Below are 22114 nucleotides of genomic sequence, written 5' to 3'. Positions count from 1 at the left end.
GAACAGAAGGTTCCCCTGCACAGCTGGAGCGCACGGAGGCAGATCAGGAGACTGGGAAGATGGGTTCCTCGCCATCGTTGCCGGGCCCAACGGCGTCCCTCAGGGCTTCCTTCCACTCGGCCCACCCCACACGCCCCAGGAGCCGGCCCAGCACCGTGCACCTCCTTGGTCTCCCTGTCCCTTGAGGCCTCTTCCCTCTGAAGCAGCCCTTAGATTTCTTCCTTTTTGACGTTTCCGAGCGTCAAAGCCATGCCTTTTGGAACACCTCTCTGTTCACACAGGTCCGTGTTTCCCCACCCCTGGGCCCGGGTCGGCCTCCACCTGGGACACCTGGGGCAAGGCTCCTCCTCCTCAGGTCCTGCCGAGGTCCCGGCTAGGCAGAGCGCCATCTCCTGGTTGGGGTGGTCCCTGCCAGCTCTGCCCCCAGCTTCTCCTCTTTCATGATTCAATAGTTCTGGAGAGCGACTCTGACCAGGCCTGGGTACACACCCATGCTGACCTCCGCCTGGTCTCGGCAGCCTGTCCTCCTCCTCACTGGCCCGGGTTCTGCTCGGGGAGCTTCCTCTCCTCGTCTGCTTCTTCGTTGATTCGTGTCTGTGCGTGGGACACACCGGCTGCTGCTGTCAGTTGGACCATCATCTGTTACTGTCACTATTCTCTCTGAGGCTGCGTCGTCCAGAATGGCCCCGGAGGCACGCCGCTGTCCCTGTCCTTCTGCTGGCATTGCCTCTGAGCCCTCCTCTGCTTTCTGGGAGAGCGTGCTCAGATTTGCCTGGTGGTCTCCCCACCTCACCCTGAAGTCCACACACACACGCTAGTGTTCCTGAGCTGACCGGGTGGTGTAGGCCCTGGGGAGGACAGGGGTGCCGGCTGGCCTTGCCAGTCCCACTGCAAGCTCCTCTGCAGCCGAGCCTTGCTTGTCCAAGGGGAGAGTTATTTGAAGGCTTCTAGGCCCTTCCAGCCCGGACATCTGAAAGCACTTGGGAATGACCCCCAGGTGGGAAGCCCTTTCAGGATCTACGGCTGCACACAGATGCTCAGAGCGCCGTGGGGTTGGGGAGCAGCACCCTGTGTGCACAGCTGCTCCAGCTGATTCCAAAAGGGCTCTGGACACCCTCTTGTCCTGGCGGAAGCCAGGAGGAGCAAGAAGATGCCCCAGCGTCCACTTCATCTTCAAGAGGAAGGAGAAGGTCTGAGCCCGCAGATTTGGCCAAGGGCTGGAAGATGGAGAAGCCTCGCGATTGCTCTTCCTTCCTACGCCCAGACTACCACCTGCTGACTGAGGGTCTCAGTGCAAATCCCAGGCCATTCCGAACAGGAAATGATTAGTTACATAATGCGATATTAAGGCCATAAATCTTCCTAGTAGCAGGAGCCATAAACCCTGGTTTTATGACCCAGTGACTGCATAGACCCGACTGTTCCTCCATCCAGCACAATTATCCTACAATTACTGTTATATTGTTCAGTAAATAGCGTGCCAGAAGCAGCAATTCTGGGGCTCATAAATATATAAACAAACACCGGAGCGAGGCCCGCAGCCACGGCAAGGGGACAGGACGGTGCAGGTGGTCGCCGCCGCGGGCTGGGGTGCGGGACACTCGGCCGTCTGCCGCGCAGATGCGTCCCTGGCGGCTGCGCCCTCAACCCAGCAGAGCGCAGAAAGCCGCGGGTGGCAGAAGGACGGTGTGGGGCACAGGCCGCCGCAGCTGGGCTGCAGGTCAGGGCGGGAAGGCCGCCGGGTGGACGCAGCACCCGTGCTGGCTGTCCCCCCATAGGGACTGCTAGAGACCCTTTCAGGAGCCAGGGAACACGGTGTCACACGGAACCCAAACTCTCCTGGCTCTTCTTTATTAAAAAAAAAAAAGGCAAAGTGAAACACAGGACGTTCACCGCGTCTGCACCCCAGCCCTCGGCAGGACGGGAGGAGGCCGGCCCACCAGGGAGGCCTGTCAGGGGCAGGAGGACAAGACGGACAGCCAGAGGGGCTCCACCTGGCGAGGGGACGGCAGCTGGGGACAGAGTGCAGGCTGGACTCTCTGGTTCCAGGACATTCTGGAGCAGGGAACAAGCTGATCAAAACCTCAGTCCACTGTTGCCTGGGGACGGAGGAGGAGGGGCAAGAGGGATCTCAGGGTGCCCGCCGTGTTCTGTGCCGGGACGGGTTCCCCGGGCTCCTGCCAACTCGTCACCTGGTGTCTCCTGGACTTGAGTTTCCAAGCAAGTCTGGAGGCAAAGGGAGGAAGGTCGAGTGACCAAGAGGCTCGAAACCTGCAAGCCGGCGTCCCCAGCCACACAAGGCATGAGGGTCCCCGGCCACGCAAGGCATGAGGGTCCCCGGCCACGCAAGGCATGAGAGACCCCAGCCACGCAAAGCATGAGGGACCCCAGCCACGCAAGGCATGAGAGACCCCAGTCACTCAAGGCATGAGGGACCCCAGCCACGCAAGGCATGAGGGACCCCAGCCACGCAAGGCATGAGGGTCCCCAGTCATGCAAGGCAGGGGGCAGGGGGCTGTGGGTGAGGCCATTTCTCTTCGCAAGGTCATCGTTCCAACCCTGTGCTCATCCTGGGACTGGGCCGGGTGGGTGGTAAGTGACCTGGAGGGTGCCCCTGAGGGTCGCTGGTTGGACTTGGATGTCGGGCTTGGGGCACCACTGAACTGACCCTGTGACCGGCTCGCTGGGGCACGACCACAGCTTGTCTTGGGGCATTTAAGCTTTGGAAAGCATTTCCTTATCTCCATCCTTGTTTTGTCCCCGCCACCCACCAGGTGACACTGTGGGGCAGACAGGACAAAGGACTTGATTCTTGTTGAAAGAGCAGCCACCTCAGCTCCAGAGGCTGGGCAGCGCAGGCCAGGCCTGAGCAGTGGCCAGGAGCTGCTGAGAGCAAACCTCAGGTTCGCAGGTCCCGGCTCAGTTTGTGAGTCTTTTCTTCAAAATTAAAAGATAGATAAAAAGAAAAGTGAGTGACCTCAAAGCATCCTGGACTCTGAGGCAGATCATCAGCATCGCGGTCAGCAGAATAATGAGCCCCAAATCTCCACATCCTAAGCCTCAGGACCTGGTGTCAGGCTCCACCACGGGGACTTCGGGGTACAAATGGAATTAAGGTTGGGAACCGATGACCTTGAACCAGCTGACCTTGAACCGGGAGACTGGATGAAAAGGGCGGGCCCAGGGGTCACAAGGCTCCATGGAGATGAAAGAGGGGCAGGCGAGTCAGAAAGAGAAGTGGCAGCAGCACAGGCCACTGCTGCCTCAAGGAGGGGAAGCAGCCTGGAGCCACAACCGCCTGGAAAGGGTGGGTGACCAGCAGCCCCGGGGCTGCAGAGGAGCCTCCCGCACGGCGCTCCAGACACTCGGCCTGTGGGACCCGTTTCGGACTTCTGACCTCCAAAGCCGAGAGTGACGCATTTGCTCTCTTCTGAGGGGCTGAGTCTGTGTGTGGGTCACAGACAAACAGAAAATCTGTGCAAAAATCCGCAGGGAACCAGAGCTTCCCCTTCTGCTCCACGTGGGGCTCCCGCTCCTTCTCCAGGTGCTGCTCTGGTCTCCTCTCTGCCGAAGACCCGGAATCCCAGACCCGAATCCGGGCGCCCTCCAGCACCGGGCAGGCCCGCAGCCCGGGGAGCCGTGTCTCAGGCCAGCACCTCCTGAAGGGCGCTCCGACCCGGTGCTCTCGGGTGGGCTCGGGAGCTGGGCTCCAGTGCATCTGTCTACAATTTATGGAACGATTAGCAAACCCAGACTGCGGGAAGCACAGCGCCCCTCACGCGACATCTCCTGGCAGGCCGCTCTGCGGCGCGTCTGTGTGTGCTGCTGTTTAAATTGAACATACGCTTTCTAAAAACTCTATTTGCATTATCTTATCGAGCGAGCGTTCCCCGGAACGTCATAAAGCAAACATTAATTAGGGCTCCAGTTGGTGCCGTCTCCTCCCGAGCTCCCAGCCATGCCACGGGCCGTCCGACCTGGACTCTCACTGGAAACAAGTCAGCAGCAGCAAGCCAGATCCCCCAAGCAAGAGGCAATTGATGCCCGGTGCCTCTGGTGGAGAAGGGATGGAGACGAGGGTACCAAGAACTGAAGGACAATGGCCCAGGACACAAACCCAGCCCACCGATGGCCAAGAACAAATCCACCACTGGCCAAGTGTGGGACACTTAGCCAAGTGACCACAGGCACACACCCTCCAAGTCCACCACACCAAAGCCTCACCCCACTGCCCAGCTCCAAAAGACCTACCCATGGTCCTATGGTCACAGTATGATGTCCAGTCACCTCAGCCAAGAGACACTGCAAGCAGCACAGACTTAGGAATCGGACGGCGGGGCACTTCTCTGACCATCTGTTTCTTCGTCTATAAGAGTTGCACGGGGTGACCGGTTTGGCCCACTTTGCCCAGGAGTACCCTCCCGCAGCCAGCTCTCCCAACAGGTCTCAGGCTTGCCAAGCAACAGCACCGATGGAACGTGGAGCCCGCCTTCCACTCCTCTGGGGTCCTTAGCTCAGCAGGGGTGCTTGTTTGTACAAGAGAGTTCCCTCTCTGGGATGGTCTGGGCCACCTCCATGTGACCCGGAGGCGTGTCTGGAGCTCTCACTCGCACGCAGGCTGAAGGACGGGCAGCAGGCCGAGCTGCCAGGGCTGGAGCACAAGACCCTGCTTCCTCCTTGCCCCCGGGTCAGACGCACAGTCCTGGGAACAGGACGCAGTGTGGACCAGGCCTCCAGGCTCAGAGGACCCCAGTGACAGCTGGGGAGCAGGAGTCTGGGTCAGGCAGCTCCTGTCCCTGTAGGTCACATGACCCTGTGTGCACCTTGGCCGAGCCCAACAGCAGAGCTGGGGGACCCTCCCCGGAGTCCTGTCCCTCCACATGCCCAGCCCGCCCCAGGTAACCTGTCTGTGCGCTCTGTCTTGCTCGCTTCCCTGTGAGCACGTAGCCCCACAGAACCTGGGTCTTCACACACAGAGTGATCACAGAGGCAGGGGGACACTGCTGCCCACCCTGTGCTGCTCTGATTCCCTGCAGCTCTCTCTCCCTCTCTCTGTTTCTCCCACAAATGCAAAGTGTCATGCCACCTGAGCGAGGGCCACCAGCTGTCCCAGTTTTCCTGGAACTAAGGATTCTCCTGGCACGTGGGGCTTTCAGCACTGAAACCTGGAAAATCCCCAGCAAACCAGGGCAGTGGGTCACAGGAACAGGCTGGTCACTGGGCTCAGGGACCAACTTCAGGTAGGTTTTGGGGGAACATCTCCCAGGGACCTTGGTGACCCTTCACACGTGAGCTGAGCAGGTCTGACCACAGACTATTCCAACAATGTTCATTTCAACCGCGAGCCAGCTTGGAGGGCCAACAAACCCTGGGACAGAGCAGCCGAGGGCAGCCGGCTGGCCATCCAGGAAGGATGGGCTACCTGCAAACCCGAGGGTCCCCGCCTGTGAGAAGAGCTCCATTCCCCAGGACAAGGAGGCCTATGCTCCTGGGAGGAGGCTCGGTCCAGTTGAGCTTCAGGACTGGAGGGGGGAACCGTCAAATCTGGAACGTTCTGCTTGGTTAAATATCACCTCTTTATGTTTCTAAGTCCTCACTGTACGTTCCTCTCTAGTTTAGAGAAATAATAACAATGATAACAACGCAGCCCTCCGCCAGGTCTCCCCTGCGGAGGGACGATGGTGGCAGCCCCGGCTCCCCGCCCCTCTGGCTGCGCCAGCTCACTCGAGGAGTTACTTTCATCGCATTTTATGTATTTTAAAAAGTGAGAGGCTGTCACCAGAAGGGTGATTGTCCTTGCACGTAACTGGGTCTCGGATGGAGCTGAGCGGCCCTCGCTTCATTAAGTGCGACGCCTCCACCTGAGAGATCAACTGCAGCTACATCAGGAGGGCGGAAATCAATCTGCGACACCACCGCAGCCGCCGCCACAGTGCCTTCCAGCAAGGCCAGGGCTGACTCCCAGGGCCCAGCCCCACAGCCGGGGCTGCAGAGAGGGCATGTCACCCAGGGGCCAGAGGACAGGGCTCACCAGCAGAAGGCACACAGGAGGGGACCGCCCAGCGCCTGCAAGGTGAGGGCACGAGGCAGCATCTGCTTGCTCAGATGTTCATTAAGCAACTACTACGTTCTAGACTCCGGGAGATAAACGACCCAGAGTCTGGCCTCCAGTCCTCGAGGGCTGGGGGGCTCTTGGGGTGGTGGGGGGCACAGACGTGTGGGGAGCTCATCTGACCTGAGCTCTGCTGGGAAAGGCAGAGGCCCTCATGCTTGAGGGGCGGGAAGGCCGCTGAGCTGTGCCTTGAGGACGGACAGGAGGTTGCAGGGACTTGTCCTCCCTCGTGGTATTAGTAGGCAAGCAGGCCAGGGTGCAGTGCCTGGCCACAGCCCGGTCTGTGGTGCCTGGCCACACCCTGTTCTGTGGTGCTGACCACATCCTGGTCCCATGATGCCTGGCCACATCCCGGTTCTGTGGTGCTGACCACACCCCTGTTCTGTGGTGCTGACCACAGCTGTTCCGTGGTGCCTGGCCACATCCCCATTCTGTGGTGCTGACCACACGCCTAGGTCTGGATTCTGTGGTCTGACGCAGACGCTAGGCCAGCATCCGGTTGCCTTTCTAGGCAGTTTCCACAGTCCTGCTCCGTTTTCCTGCCTTGGGGAAGTCAGTGAGCACCACCAAAAGGGAGCACGGGGGTCCCTTTAACACAGGTCCCTTCGATTTAGCGTTGAAACTGAGCCGAGGGCCTGGCTCCTGCTGCCCCTCCTCTGGGGCTGCTTGGTGGACCCCTCGGGTCAGAGGCCCCGCCCGCTGTCGCCTGTGTCTTCCCCTCTCTGCCCCGAAGCCCAGCCCTCTCAGGGAAGCGCACGCTTCACTCCGTCCTCCCTTGGGTGCCCTTAGTCCCTAGTGAGGTCCTGGGTGCTGGGTGCAGCCACAGGAGGCCCTGCAGACCCTGCTCAGCAGGTTTGCAGGAAGGACAGGGACCCACCCAGGGACTCTCCCTGGAGGTGCCTCCGGGCGGGAATGCCGGGTGCAGGTGGAGCAGGCAAGGCGATCCTCCTGAACTACTGGTGCACAAAGGGGCCACGACACCCTGGCCCAGATCACCTAGCACCCTGCATCTAGTTCCCACGGCAACTCTGACAGGGACTGGCAGCAACGGTTTAGGGATAAAGAACCTGGCTTAGAAAAGTCAAGTAGTCATCCCAGAGCTGCTCAGCACAGGAAGGGCAGGAAGGTCACAGCACCAGGTGTCCAGAGGAACAGTGGGCATGTCTGGACAAGGGACTAGGGACCAACGCTGGTGAGCCTCTGTGATCTCAGCAAGGGACCAGCACCCGTCCCAGTCAAGCGAGCTCCCTCGGCCCTCGCATGGCAGAGGGGCCCCTGAGTCCCAGGGCAGAGCACCCGCGGCACCAGCCCAGGGTCACACAGCCACGCACCCCACACCCAGATGGTTCTTACTGGGCTCCTTCACGGTGCTGCCTGCCCTCCAGGTCCAGGGTCACATCGGATTTACGGCTGACCTCTCCAGGACAGTACCACCCACACGGGGTCCTGGACCTCCAGGTGCCACCTCAGACATGGTTGATTGGCTGGATTTAGCCATTCTGCAACCTGAATGTGCATGGAGACATTGCTGTGTGCCATAAACAAATACACACACACACACACGCATACACATATACACCACGCACACATATACACATACACACACACACATACATACACACACATATACACACATACACACACATACACACATACACGTACACACACACACATACACATACCCACACATACACATACACATACCCGCATACACATACACACACATGCATACACATATATACACACACACACACACATATACACACATACACACACATACACATACACACATACACACATACACACACACACACACACATATACACACATACACACACATACACATACACACACATACACATACACACACACATACACACACATATACACACATACACACACATACACATATACACACATACACATACACATACCCACATACACATACACACACATGCATACACATATATATACACACACATACACACACACATATACACACATACACACGCATACACACACATACACAAACATACACATACACACATACACACACATATATGCACGAGTTCATTTTCAAGTAAACAGATGAGTAGGGGAAATGCCCAGGCTGGAGATAAGCGCAGGGCCCGCCCAGCCCCACTCAGTGAGAACCTGCATCTCAACAAGATCCAGGCTGAGTCTCGTGTGCGGTAAGGGCTGAAGGGCAGCCCTGGGGGCAGCAGGGGTGGCCGTGCACAGGGCTCCCTGCTTCCTGCTCTGGGACGGCTCTTGACACCTCTCTGCTTAGTGAGAGGGACGGGGCCGGGCCTGGGCCTGGAGCACCGGCTCTGGCAGAGCAGACACAGACCCAAGGAAGACAGAGTGGAGAGGAGGACAGCAGGTCCCGCGTGGGGACAGCGGGAGGGGCGGGGAGCTCCAGGTGGACCGCGCAGCCCCAGGATCGCAGGACCCTCTCCTCAGGGACTCCACGGGAGCCTCGAAGGGCTCCTTTCAGCCAGCAGGAGGTCCTCGGCGCTGGCCAGAGACTCGAGCCTGCCCTGTGCCGTCCGCTCCCCGGCAGCAGGCGTGTGGAGAGGGTAGGGTGGCCAGCAGGGCCAGGCGGCACCGAGGCTTGAACTCCGAGTCTGTGCCCTGCTCTCCGTGCCAAACGGGAAGCCAGGCGCTGCTCCCTTGGCAAGGAAAGGCCTGTGGCCTAGACCCATCCACGCTGTGGAGACGCAGAGCCAGGTCAGAGGGAATGACGAGCTGTCGGCAGCTGGACGCGGCGCAGGGCGCTGTCAGGTCTGCGTGGCCTTGTGAGCAGGACAGCCTGCTCCTCCCGAGCCCGGCCCACCTGGGCTCCCCTCCCCGGCAAGCCCAGTGCTGCTGGCCCTCAGCAGCAGAGGGCGGACGCTGGCGGCCAGCCCTGTTCTTGCGCAGCCTTGCTGGGAGCGCACAGCTGGGCCTCGGTTTCCCTGTGGGCACCCTCCCTTCCATCTCAGGCCTCTCCGTGGGGAGGCCCTGTGACCCTCCTGGCCGCTCTGCCCTGGCTGTGCTTTCTGTGTCTTAGGCTGCCGGAACAAATGACTGTAAATGACAAGATTGAATCCGCACAGATTTATCATTTTACAGTTCTGGAGAGCAGAAATCCAAAAGCGGTTGGCAGGACCGGAGGCTCTGCGGGGAGGCTGGGACTTCCTTGCCTTTCGAAGCTTCTGGAGGCCGCCCACACTCCTTGGCCAGCGCCCAGCACCGGACCTTGGCACGGTCCTCACACCTTCCCTGACTCTGACCCTCCCGCCCCCCTCTTACGAGGACCCTGGGGCCACCGGGTGACCCAGGGTGACCTCCCCATCTTGACATCCTGTACGTAACCCCCCCAGAGTCTCCACCTGTGAGGTCACGAGCTCCCAGGTTCCGGGGATGTGGGTGTCCAATGGGGTCACGAGCCAGCCCAGCACAGGAGAGCACGTGGACGAGGTGTCCAGCCCCCACCTGGCCTGCAGAGGTAGAACCTGACCCCTCCACAGGGTGGGCAGTCAGGGGCACCAGCTCTGGGCCCAGGGCCAGGGAGATCGACATGTCCCCAGACAGGGCTGTGGTCACCTCCGCCAACGGCCCCCAGAAGTGAGGTCGGCTGAGGGAACACGTGACTGGAACACAGGCACGTGGGCATCCAGACTGCAGGTGACCCACAGAGCAGGTGCCCCACGGCCTCAGCACCCACCACCTCCTGGTCTCTCACTCTGGGAAAGCCCTTGGCGTCCTGCGGCAGGGTGACCGTGGGTCCGCCAGGCGGGCCCTGGGAGCGCGAGGCCTGAGCATGCTGGGCTCGCCCTGTGGCTCTTCTCTAGGGAGCACAGGCCTAGGCCCACAGGCAGCTGAGGTGCGACTGAGCAGCCCGGCTCTGACAAGAGCGTCCGTGTCCTGGCTGCTTTCAACTCTCCACAGGCCAGCTGGCAGGAGTCAGAATTCAAAGCTGCCACAGTCACTGGACTCTGCCCTTGCCTAAAGCAGGATGAGGCTCCGCTTCAAGGAGTCACGTCCAGCACCATGGCAGGGACTGGTCAGCTGGCCAGAGTATTCTCCTCCCTCCCTCCCCTCCTCCCTCCTCCTCTCCTCCCCCTCCCTCCTCTCCTCTCCTCCCCCCCTCCCTCCTCTTCTCCCCATCCCTCCTCTCCTCCCCCTCCCTCCTCTCCTCCCCATCCCTCCTCTCCTCTCCTCCCCTCCTCCCTCCTCTCCTCCCCTCCTCCCTCCCTCCCTCCTCCCTCCCTCCCTCCTCTCCTCCCATCCCTTCTCTTCTCTCCTCTTTCTCTCTCCTCACTTCTAATTATCTTCAAGACCAAGAGAAGGAGCTACAAAAGGCCTGACTCTGAACCCTTGAACCATGTGCTGTGGGGTACTTACCAGTCACCCCCACCAGAGGGTCTCAAGAGGACCCTGGGTCGTTAGTCACATAAAGTCTGATCCTGGCTTCAGATTCCCAAGGCCCCCATGTGGCGACCCCCACAGAAGGCGGGGTCTTGCTTGAGGCTGGCTGAGACATCACATGCCCTTTTCTACAAAGAGGAGGACAGGGACCTGCTGCCCATCCAGGGGCTCAGGAGACAGTTGACCCTCAGGAGACAGGGACCATCTGTCTCTGGGGACAGAAGGAATGGCGTTCGCAGCCTGAGAATGTGCTGGGAATTTCCCTGGAGACAGCAGCTGCGGCAGGAGAGGGTGCAGAGTCAAGGCACGGCACGGAAGGTTCCAGAAGCCAGGAAAGGCGCCAGGCAGACGCCACGGGAAGGAGACCGTAAGGGCAAACTGCTCTTTAAGATGGAGAGGGAAGCAGCACCCGGGCCAAGCAGCTCTGCCCTGGGAGGAGCAGACCTGCAGGAGCAGGAGCCAGGACGCGCCAACTGCAGAGGACGGTCACAGAGAGCGGCAGGAAGCAGTGATGCAAGGCTCCAGGGCAGGGACACCCTCCCGAGTGCAGGTGCCGCTGGTTCCTGGCAGGGAAATTCAGCCACCAGGATGCTAGGCCAGCCGAGAGGCAGTGTGGCAGGTCTGGCTCCTGACTCTGTCCCCTAGGACACTTAACCTCTCTGACCTCAGTTTCTCCACCTGTAAAAAATGGGGTTTTCAACGCCGTCCACAGGACAAGACTGACTAGGGAGCCCGCCATTCGGGGCTTGCACAGCACACGGGAGCGCCTGCACACGGCCGTGCCACACGTGTGTGAGGGGGAACACCTGCCAGGGCGGGGCCTGGCCGGCCAGTTCACCTGAGACCAGCCCCACCGCCCGGGCACAGAGAGGGCAGGTCAGACTCCGGAGGGCGTGGGGAACAGCTGGTGTGCGGGGGCTTCTCCCCATGAGTGCACTTGGCACCCTCAGAGCTGAGCAGGGGGCACCTCCGTCCCTGCTCAGCCCCTACAGGCGCCCAGTCCTGGGACAGGACTCACCTCGGATGACCACCTGAGGGCAGAACAGCGCTCCAGCATGGCCAGCGGGCCCTCTGATGGGGCAGCCCCTGCTGACCGCGCCTGCAGACCCCGCCTGCGACCCTGCCCTCAGCCTCCTGAGCCCGGGCCAGCCACAGGCCCTGCTGGCAATCTCAGACCTCGCCAAAGCTGCCCAGGGGTGCGGCCGGCCACAGCTGGAGCAGAGCCCCGTGTCCAGCTGCGGAAACGGAGCGTCTCAGAGTTGATTCAGTTTGGTTTGTTCTGCTCGACTGACAGCGGGCTGCGTGGGGCTGGACGTGGGTCAGGGGCAGCTGACCGTGCAGGTCATGCTGGGTCTCGCCCGCCTTCAGCAGCAGAACCTGGCGGCCAGCACGTCAACCCGTTCCTATTTTTTCTTGAACCATCGACGGTCTCGGGCAGGCCACCAGGGGCTGCCTGCGGGGGCAGCTCTGACCACCGTCAAGTCAACCCTCCTCAGCTGATCCTCCCTGGCGGGCCGGCTCTCCTTCCATGTCCATCTGCCGGCTGGCAGTCCTGGAGGCTCCTGCAGCAGGACAGACGGTTTGGGCAAGCTGCTCATGGAGGCTGAGGTCCATGATGAGGCCACATCCCGACTGACCAGCAGCTTAGGATTAGGAGGACAGGTACGGGAGGTCCCTCTACCTGTTTCCACATGGGGTCAGCAGCAGCGTCTCCAGCCCCTGGGGCTCCTGAGCTTGGGGAGAAGGACCCCAGCTGAGCAGAGCCCTCTCCTGCCCCCTGGGGGACACACTGCTCCTGCAGGCCCTGGCCTCACACTGTAGCCTGCAGGCAGCAGGCGAGTTCCAGTGGGGACGCCTCTCAAGCCCCCTGGATGCTCCAGCTCACACCTGAGCCATTGCGAGGGTACGTGGCCTCTGGGCACTTTCCAGGGTGTTGGATGACGGTGTGGCAGGGCTGCGGAGCTTTCTAGGAGCTTCTTCCTCTCTAGAACTGGTCCTACCGTCCTGACAGGCCTCCACCCGCTGGGCGGTGGGGGGCCTTCACCCTTCTCCATGTCCCTCTGGTTGCTGACCTTTCCCAGAAGGACATGTCCTCCTCAGAGCTCTTCTCCATCTCCCACCAGGATGACGTTGGAGACTGCAGGAGCCAGGCAGCCTCTGTGTGGTGAGAGGCAAGGACTTGGCCCTGCACCCAGTTCCCTCAGGCCTCCTGGCCTCTATAGTAACAGCACCCTCAGCCAGCCAGGCAGAGGCGGCCCGCAGATGGGAGGAAGGCTTCCAGATGGTTCTGGGACCCACCCTCGCTCTGTCTGATGCACTCAGTCCCAGGCTAGCTCTCACTGGAGCCATGTGACTTCCTGAGGTGCACTTGGGGACCACCCTGAGGTGCAGGTGTCTCCTGCCCCTGCCACCTGCCCTCCTGAGTCCCCGTTGGCCTCCCTCCGGGCACCTGCGTGGACACAATTCCCTGTCTCCTTTTGGCCCCATGGGCTCTGTGCAGGCTGAGGAGTCCTGTCTCCCAGACGGGGCTTCGCCATGACTTCTCCCCATGACGGACCCCAGTGCCGTGGCAGAGGTGTGAGGGCAGCAGGAGGGACCTAAATGTCACTGGGCACAGGCACAGCTTCCCTGCCCCGTCTGCCCCTTGCCCGTGGCCTCCATAGGCCTCACCTGCACAGCTGCCTTCCCTTCTCCCTCTGCCTCCCTCCAGCCCCGACCCTGACCTGAGGGGCCAGCCTTCCTCTCTCCTCTGGTCCACACCCAGCCATGGGCTTGACCGAGCTGGGCGGGATCCTCCTGCCGCGGGCCCTGCCGTCCCTGGGCGCAGACTCTAGCGCATGTGGCTGGCACGTCTTTCTTGGCCCCTTGAGAAGTGAATCTACACTTGGAAAGGAATCCTCCAGAGACAGGGCCCTGTCCCGGCCTCACGGCGGGAGGAGCCTGACTCCAGGAAGAGACCTCGGGTGGCCTAATCGTGCCCACCAGCCTCCCTCGTGCCTCCCGGGCTCTCCCCAGGCCGCCCGCGGTGCAGGCCGTGGTGGAGGTAGCTGGGCGGCAGCCCTCTCCTGGACGCAGCAGACCTGACGCCGTCTTCCCGGCCGCCTGGCACTGGGTCCTCCCACTTGCTAAGGTGCCGTCATGACCCGTGGGTGTCAGTGCTAGAACAAGGGCCACGCTGCAGAGTGGAGAGGCAGCCTGCACCCCGCTTTCCCAGGACTGCGGAGGCCCCAGGGGCCTCGGGGCCTCGCCCGCCCTGGTCCACCTGTGCTGGGCGCGCGAGCGGCCTGCAGTTAGAGTCCCCAGTCAGGGAGGTCCGCCTAGGGTCGGGTGGAGGGGCCCAGCCCAGCGCGGGGCTGCTCGCACCTGCTCTGATTCCGGGGCAGCTGGCCCGCCCTCCTCCTGCTCCTTTCCTGGGAGAGTCCGTGCCCCTCGTCCCTTCCGTCATCCTGGGTGCCAGTCAGGGCCCAGGTCACTCCAGCCCCACCTCCCACCACCGAGGGATGTGCACCAGAGAGATGCTACGAAGCAGCCCCAATCCCTAAAGTGCACTTCGGCTGTCGAGTCACCGGGCAAGACGCCCCTCCACAGAGGCAGGTCTGTGGCTGGAAGAACAGTCCACCCTCCCACCCTGGTGGGGCGTCCACTCCACATGGGGCAGGGGCAGCGGCCACTCTCCATCCTCTGCACCAGCGTCGCAGTCCCCTCTTCGTTCCAGAAGACCCACGGCTTCCTGCTCGCCTCTTAACAGAACCCAAACTTCACCAAGGCAGCATGGAGTCAGCTGAAAGTGCCAGCCCATGGCAGCCTCCCTGGCAGCTGGAGGGATCCCATGACATGCTGTCAGCCAGCAGGAAGTGAACGGAAGGTGTGGTGGGCTTCAGGAAAGACCGTGGGGGTTTCCTGCGGCTGATGGAACGCCATCAACGACAAAGTCATTCTCATGGTCTGGAGGCCAGAAGTCCAAAATCAGCCTCCCTGGACCAAAATCAAGGGGTCATCTGGGCCATACCCCACAGAAGTCTCCAGTGCTCTCCCAAGCCCGCCGGGTGGCTGGTGGTTGCCAGAGTTCCTTGTGGTCACATGGCCCACCTCCACCTGCCCCCCAGCCACTCTGCCTACTCCTCTCTCTGCCAAACCTGCCCCTCCTGCCTCTGCTGAGGACACTCGTGATGGTGTTCAGGGCTCACCCGTACGTCCTCAAGATCCTGTGCTGGCCCCACAGGCAGCCACCAAGTTCCACGAGGCCACGTCTAAGGCTCCAGGACACAGCTAGGGCCATGGTGCCTCTGGGCTCCCGCATTCAGCCGACTACTGCTCCCGACAGGGACAGATCAGTCCATGTGCCTTCTGCTCCTGTCCTGTCCCTGCTTCAGGAGTGACCACGGACACCGTGCAGAGGCCACAGGAACCACCTGGCTGGCAGGTGGCAGGATGACGGGAATCCCCAATCAAATCCCGGCTCCACGCGTGCATGTGTGCGCGCAGCACCCAGACGGAACACAGGCTGGGAGGAGAGCAGAAGAAGCAGTTTGTCATCCGCTTTTCTTGAAATTGACGACATTCCATGTTCATCCTTCCACATCAATAAACACTCCTTTAACCTGGTCGGGATGACCAGGCCACAGGTGGGCCCAGTCCGGTGGCCACGCGGGGCCTTGTCCGTTTATGATCAGCAACACAGTTTGCGTCCACGTGTTATTTAGAGGTGGTTTCCATTTTCCCCCTTTTCTGGCTGTTACCAACCAGGCGTGAACTGGAGTCTTCATGCCGTCGCTTACTACTTCCTTAGGACAATTTCCAGAAGTGAGAGCGACCGTAAGCGAGTCTGTGGATGCTGGAGACAGATTTGTGTCCGTCGGATCCAATTATTCCCTGACAGGGTTTGCCGTGCAGTCCAGCCCCAGCAACATCCGCAGCCGCCTGTTTTCTCTCTCTGGTGGCAGCGGAGATTTTTCTCTTTGAATTGCTGTCACCAAACGTGAGGCAGAATGTGTCCCTGGCCGGAGTCGGGTGGGGATGGGGGGGAGTCGTTTTTATTCATCCTACGCAAAGACCGGCTTTCCCGTCTGTCTCGAGTCTTCCTCGAGTTCTGGAAGATTCCTAGCCACTGGGCTCTGACGGCCTGTCCGCAGACTCTGCCTCTCTCCCGGGCCTCCCGCTGGGTGGTGCTGACGTGACTTCAGGACGGCTCCCTGCACGGAGAGTTCCGGGCCTGTGCGTCTCTTGCTGCCTCGCCCTCCCTCAGACCCCCTCTCTTTCTCACAACGTCATGTCCGTGGTTTACAGTGGCTTTTCTTCCTTTATCTCCAGAAACACTTTAAACACACTTGCTTTGCGTCCCTGTGAAGCCGCCTACTTCCTGAGCTTCCCGGCGTGTGATTTACCCCGTCGTTACTCTGCTCTCTCCTGCGCAGGCCTGAGCTCGGCTCCCAGTGCAGCCAGGACACCAGGCCTGGCCCCGCTCAGGCCCAGCCCGCAGCCCTGGACCCGGGACCTGCTTTTACTGCCCGCACGGACCGCTTTCTCCCGGCTTCTGGCTCTTGAGGACGTCCCCGCCTTGCTCTGATCTTGGCACATGTGTGTGTCCAGAGGTGTGCGCGTGGGTGGTGGTGCCTGCGAGCTCATGTGCGTGTGCGTGATGGAGTAAAACAGGAGGGAGAGGCGGGAAGACGCTGGCCTGGCCGTGTCCTGCCGGACCACTGCCTGCAGGGTGAATCTGGGGGCCCCTGGCTTGTCGCCGGGACCCCCAGGGCGTGGGCTTCCTTGGCTCTGTCCCCCCACACCTCCAGCTGCCTCAGTTTCTCCCATCTCCTGTCAGGACGGGCTCCTGCTCCAGCTCAGGCCCCGAAGCCACCGCCCTCCCCAGCCCTAGGCCACCGTCCTGCTGGCGTGAAGCAAGCCTCCCAGAAGCCGCCCAGGCTGGGGTCCTAGCTGCTCTGCGCCACGGCGGCTGAAGCACTCTCGAGGGTCTCACGCTCAACCCACGCACCAGACCAGCCTCTGCAGACACACCCTTCAGCGCCCCGGTGGACAGTCCTTCTGCCCCTCCAGGAAGTACAACTCACTGTGGTGGGTGGAATCGGGTCCCCAAATGATGTGGTGACATCCCAGCATCCAGACCCTGCAAATGTGGCCTTCCTTGGAAATCGGGTCTCTGCAGGTTGTCGTGTTGGGGTGACATGCTCGACAGTGGGGGTGGGTCCCCTCCAGCATGACCAGGGTCCTCAGGGGAGGAGGACACCAGACACAGGGACAGGCGCAGGGAGAGGCCACGTGCAGGTGCGGGCAGAGAGGAGCCAAGCCTCTACCAGCCACAGAGCACGTGCTCCCAGCCACGGGCAGGCGCAGAGCCTGGGCAACTGTCCCTGGAGCTCCCCAGGACTCTGCTGCCCACACCTTGATTTTGGACTTCTGGCTCCAGAACCAGGAGGGAATGAATGTCCACTGTTCTGAGTACTGGTCGGTGGTACTGTGTTAGGCCGGCCCTCACCGGGAGGCCCCCGTCTGCCCAGTCAGAGAGACGCTGCTCTGGGACCGCAGCAGAGCTTGCTTCAGGAAGAGCAGGTGAAGGTGAGTTCTTAACAAGCTGCCCGTGAACCAGGGTGGGCAAGTCAGCGGAGGAAGACTGGAAAATAAATCACACGACCTAGAAGGACTCTAACTCAGACTGTTTTAGGTATGATTTCAGATTCCTAGTCTACTTCCAAGAAACCTAAACCAGAAATCAAAGCCTGACTAATAAAGATACGGTTTATGAAAGAGCTGGAGTTCTCAGACTAGGACCTGGGCCCTGACGACACGGTTCCACCTCACACTACACCATGAACACAGTCATGTGACCACCAGGCATCTTATCTAGAGTGACAATACTTCCTGTAGCTGCCTGGTGTTGAGGTGTGGGTAGGAGGTGTCCCCAACAGTCCCCTGTGAGACCATGCAAAACATTCAGAGATCGAATGACCAGGTGATAGGACTCTAAATCAATCAGTGGGATGACCCGCTTGCTGGATTAACCAGGTGGTGACTGCAGACAGGTAGGGTGTGTCTGAAGAGGGTGGGTCGCTGGGGGTGTGACACTGGGCTTTCATTTTGTCGCTCCCAAGAGGAGCTCTCTCTGCTGCCTGGTGCCCCATCCTGAGCTGCTCCCCTCCATCACGCCCTCCCGCCATGAAGTTCTGCCTCATCTTGGGCCCAGAGCTAGGGAAGTGGGCCGACCGCAGGCTGAACCTCTGGAAACGAGAGTCTAAATAAACGTTTCCTCTTCCAAGTTGCTTTTCTTGGCTCTTTGGGTCACAGCGACGAGAAGCCGGCTCACACATGTGGCCAGTTAAAGCTTCTCGGGCTCTCCAGCGTTCACGCGGCCACCAGATGAGGCTGTGAGGTTCCACCGGTGTGGCCCTCCTCCGGGAGAGCAGGAGACTCCTCAGAGCTTCGGGTCTGTCTCGGCCGCTCGTCCACCCCACTCGCAGGCCTCGGGTCCCACGTCCTCTGGGTCAGCCGTTGGTGGTGGAATGCCGTTTGGCTGGACCCTAGAGACTCTTCAGAAGGAATCCATGAGCTCCAGAACCCTTGGGCCAAGATCCTGTCTCTGGCTCTCGTTCAACAGAAAGAATGTGTCCGACCATCCTAGCCTGAAAGTCTGCCGGATCAGGGCTAGCACCGGACACCGCACGCAGCCTGTGTGAGTTATGTCCTCCCCGCACCCTGACTCCACCCCCTGGTGGGCAGGGACTCTGACTGGCTGCTCTGTCCTCCGTCTCCTTCACCTGGCTCTTCCTCATGGCCACCAGCCAGGCCAGGCGGGCTTCTGGGACAGATTCACACATGTCCCATGACCCCCTTGGTCACCCCCTTTAGGTGCTGTATTGTCCCCACTAACTGCAGAACCCTTAACCCAAGGGTGACCCAGCAGGTGGCAGCCAGTGCTCCCCCGGCTGTGTGTGTCCAAGTTCCAAGTAAATAAGCCATTTGTCCCCGGGCTGATTTTTATCAAAGGCCGTCTGTCTTCCAAATTAGGGCTGAGTCATTTATAAAGTGTGCAAGTGTTTGGATTTTAGCAGCAAACATCCATCCATTTAGAATAAATGATTAAAAGGCACTAATTAAATTCCTCCGATGGCAGATGCCAAGGCCTCGAGAATGGATCGGTCTGGGCTCTTGGCTGGCCCGCAGGCCCACGGCCTAAGGAGGCACAGAGGTGGAGACGGCGCCGTCCAGGGCCTGCGCGGGGGTGGGGCAGTGCTCAGCCCACTCCGCAGAGCAGCGCTGGAGAGTCACTCACCTGAGGGTCGTCTCGTCTCACACCCTTGGCGAGCTGCAAGACCATCCGGCCCCCGCAGGGTCTGAGGCTGCCGGTGTTCCGGTACAGCAGCAGGCAGCGCGCCTGAGGCGGAAACCGAGGCACCGATTCAACAGTAAACACCACGGTGTGCAGGAGCCCTGGCCGCCGAGCCCTGCGCCACAGACCTGGGTGAGACTGCCCCGGTTCCTGTCTTGGAAGGGAGGTGAGAGAAGATCGTAACGGGCAAACCGGCCAGGGGACAGATCAGGGACCCCGTGACCCCAGCTCTGCCCCTCTGCTGGCCAGCAGGTACAAACACAGCCACTTCCACTGTCCCTTCTCCCAGCAAATGTCCACCCTCGAGACAGGGAGCCATGTTGCTCTGGGTGCCATGACGGTGTGTGTGCCCAGGACCTCAGACCCCACCCACGCCTCTGCTGCCTCTGAAGGGTCCTCGTCAACCTTGGATCCTTTGTCCCTCCCTGTGTGGGGGTCTCCGAGAGCCTCAGCCGCAGGAAGAACACATCCTTCCCGGGACTCAGGTCTGCTCCCAGCCCCTGCCTCTGACCTGCCTCCCTCCGGGCCTCCGCCTTGACCCTGTGCTCCACCCCGGGGCCCCAGCCCTCCCTCTCGGCCTGGCAGAGCCCACGCGTTCCAGGCTCCGCCTGCCGCAGGCTCCCCGGGTGAGCACCCTGCATCTCGCTCCTGGCTGTCCGACGACCTTGTTGCCAGGCCCACTGGTCACCATGTCTTCCTGGCCAGATGCCAGGCCTCCCTCATCCCACCCACAGCCTGCATGCGCCTCAGGGATGCAGGGCAGAAGAAGTCATTAACAGTCCAACTGATGGACGGCGCGCTCCAGGACACTCCTCTGTACCGCACCCTCTGACGTGTAGGTGACAAGGATGGGCCGAGGGAGCAGAGGACCCCGGGGGCTCCTTGGAAGCTGTCCCCATGTCCTGCCACCTGCAGGAAGACCCAGCACACGCTGGGCTCAGCAGTGTCGCCCTGAGAGAAGCTGGGGGAGGAGAGCACGGCCAGCGGGCAGCAGCTGGACACTGGGCAACTCCCTGCAGCCACTGTGGCCACTGGGATCTAGCCTGTGCTCTCCTGGGTCCTCACGCCTCATCGGATGGCACCCAGCAAGCCCACTCAGGCGAAACCCACGCCCCCGTCAATCCTGAGGTCCTCCCTGCAGTACCCACACTGCAGAGCTGACCATGTGCCCATGGACTTGGCCTCAGTGAACACCACTAGGCCAAGAGAGGCAATGGGAGGAAATGGCCGTGGGCTGCTGCCCTTCCAGGAAGGCTCCGAGCCCTTTCCCCAGCTCCCCTGGCCCCTCAGCACCCCTCAACCCCCGAGGAGTCTGCCGGGGGCCAGGAGCCCTCTGAGAGGCCAGGGTGATCCAGGTCCAGTGCTACTGCTCCGCCCTGCCCTGCTGCCAGCCGTCACCCCTCTTCCAGCCACAGGGAAGTTCGGCTCGATTAGGTGACCCGCTCGAGTCATGGCAAGCTGGGTTCAAACCCAGGACAGTCAGAGCCCTGCCTGTTTGGTGGACAGGAGGGTCGGGTTTCGAGACCTCATCCTACAAGGACAGCCTCGGGCCTGTGCCTCCAGGGCTCCAGGCTTCTGGCTCAGAGCGGGCTCCTCATGAGCTCAGGCATGAGGACAAGGCTGTCCTTCAGCAGGAACACCAGTGGGACCTGACCGCAGTCTCAGCTGCACCCACGGCCCCCACAGGAAGCTCTGCGGGCCTCGCTTGCCCCTCTGAGGAATGTGCCTCACTGACTGGCTCTGCCCACATGCTGGAGCGTCGCCGTCACACTCGCTGATTCTCCCGCTGATGGCGGACCCCAAGTGGGGGCAACCGGCAGCCAGGAGGCCTGGAGACAGCAGGGCCCACAGCGGGCCACGCCCCCCACAGCGGACCACGCCCCCCACAGCGGGCCACGCCCCCACAGCGGGCCACGCCCCCACAGCGGGCCACGCCTCCTCCCAGCAGTTCTCCCAGCAGTTCTCTCTGCCCCACAACCCCAGTCATGGGAATGAAGCCGTCTCCGTGCAGTTTGAGTTAAGGATGTGCCTGGGACCCTGATTCTGAAGGAGGATTCTCAGCCCCACCATGACAAAGTGTGGGGAGAGCGGATGAGCAGGTAGGGGTGACCTGAGCTCATCTGGTCCCTGGGCTCGCTGAGGTCAAGGCAGGCAGACGGGCCAGACCAGGGCTGCTCCAGGAGGTCCTTTCAGAGATGAAACCAAGAATCACTTAGGTTTCTGGCTTGGGTTTTTGATGCCAGCCCGGTGCGGTGTACACTCCTGTAATCCCAGGAACCTTGGAGGCCGAGGCAGGAGGATCACAAGTTCAACACCAGCCTGGGCAGCTTAGCAAGACCCTGTTTCAAAAGGAAATGGAAAATTTAAAAAGGACCCAAGATGTAGCTCCATGGGAAAGCTCCCCTGGGTTCAATCCCCAGGACACAAAATAAAAACAAGACAAAAAATTTGGTGCAAACCCAACTTCTGCTCCTTCTGGGATGGAAGGACCTTCTAGAATGTTCAGGTAGAGCGGAGCAGGAATCCCAGCTGGGCCCACAATGGTGCTCACTAAGCAGGTGCGGAGGCTGGCAAAGCTGGCCTTCCTGGCCCACTCTGCACCAAGAGGTGGGTGCTGTCCTCCTCCTGTGTGTTACAGACGAGGCACTGAGGCTGGGGACAGTACATCACTTTCCAAGGCCACGACACTCATAAGGGATGGAGCCAGGACTCAAATTTGAACAGTTGAACTCCAGTCAGCTGCCCTTCACCTCGCGGCTCCTTTGCCAGGTCTCCATCACAGCTCTGCGGACCCAGGGGACAGGTCATTCTTAGTCCTGGGGGCCATCCTGGGCATGCACCATGTCAGCAGCATCCTGACCTCTACCTAGTAGATGCCCCTCAGCTGTGACCACCCTGTCTGCATTTAAAGTGCACAATTGGTGACTTTAGCTGTCAACCTCACCACAGCCGATGACCCAACTCTATTATACACCAGAGGAAGGGAGTGGGAGGGGAGGAAGAAGCAGCTCCCACCCAAAATCCCACAGGGTCCTCTGCCCCAAACACTGGTGACTATTGTCCCCATGAACCAGCGTCCACTTTATGCTTTGGATGCAGCCCCTGGGGCTTGGCCACTGCAACTGACTTTTAAAAGGACGTGTTTCCTCCTCTTCCTCTCCCTGCTCCTCCCCAGCCCCTCCCCTCCCGAGTCTCAGGGGAAACAGGATCACCTTTCTTCCCGTCCCGGGCAGAGCCCTCTGTCCCTGAGC

This window comes from Sciurus carolinensis, chromosome 1, assembly GCF_902686445.1.
Source record: "Sciurus carolinensis chromosome 1, mSciCar1.2, whole genome shotgun sequence".
NCBI lineage: Eukaryota > Metazoa > Chordata > Mammalia > Rodentia > Sciuridae > Sciurus > Sciurus carolinensis.
This window is presented reverse-complemented; position numbering follows the sequence as displayed.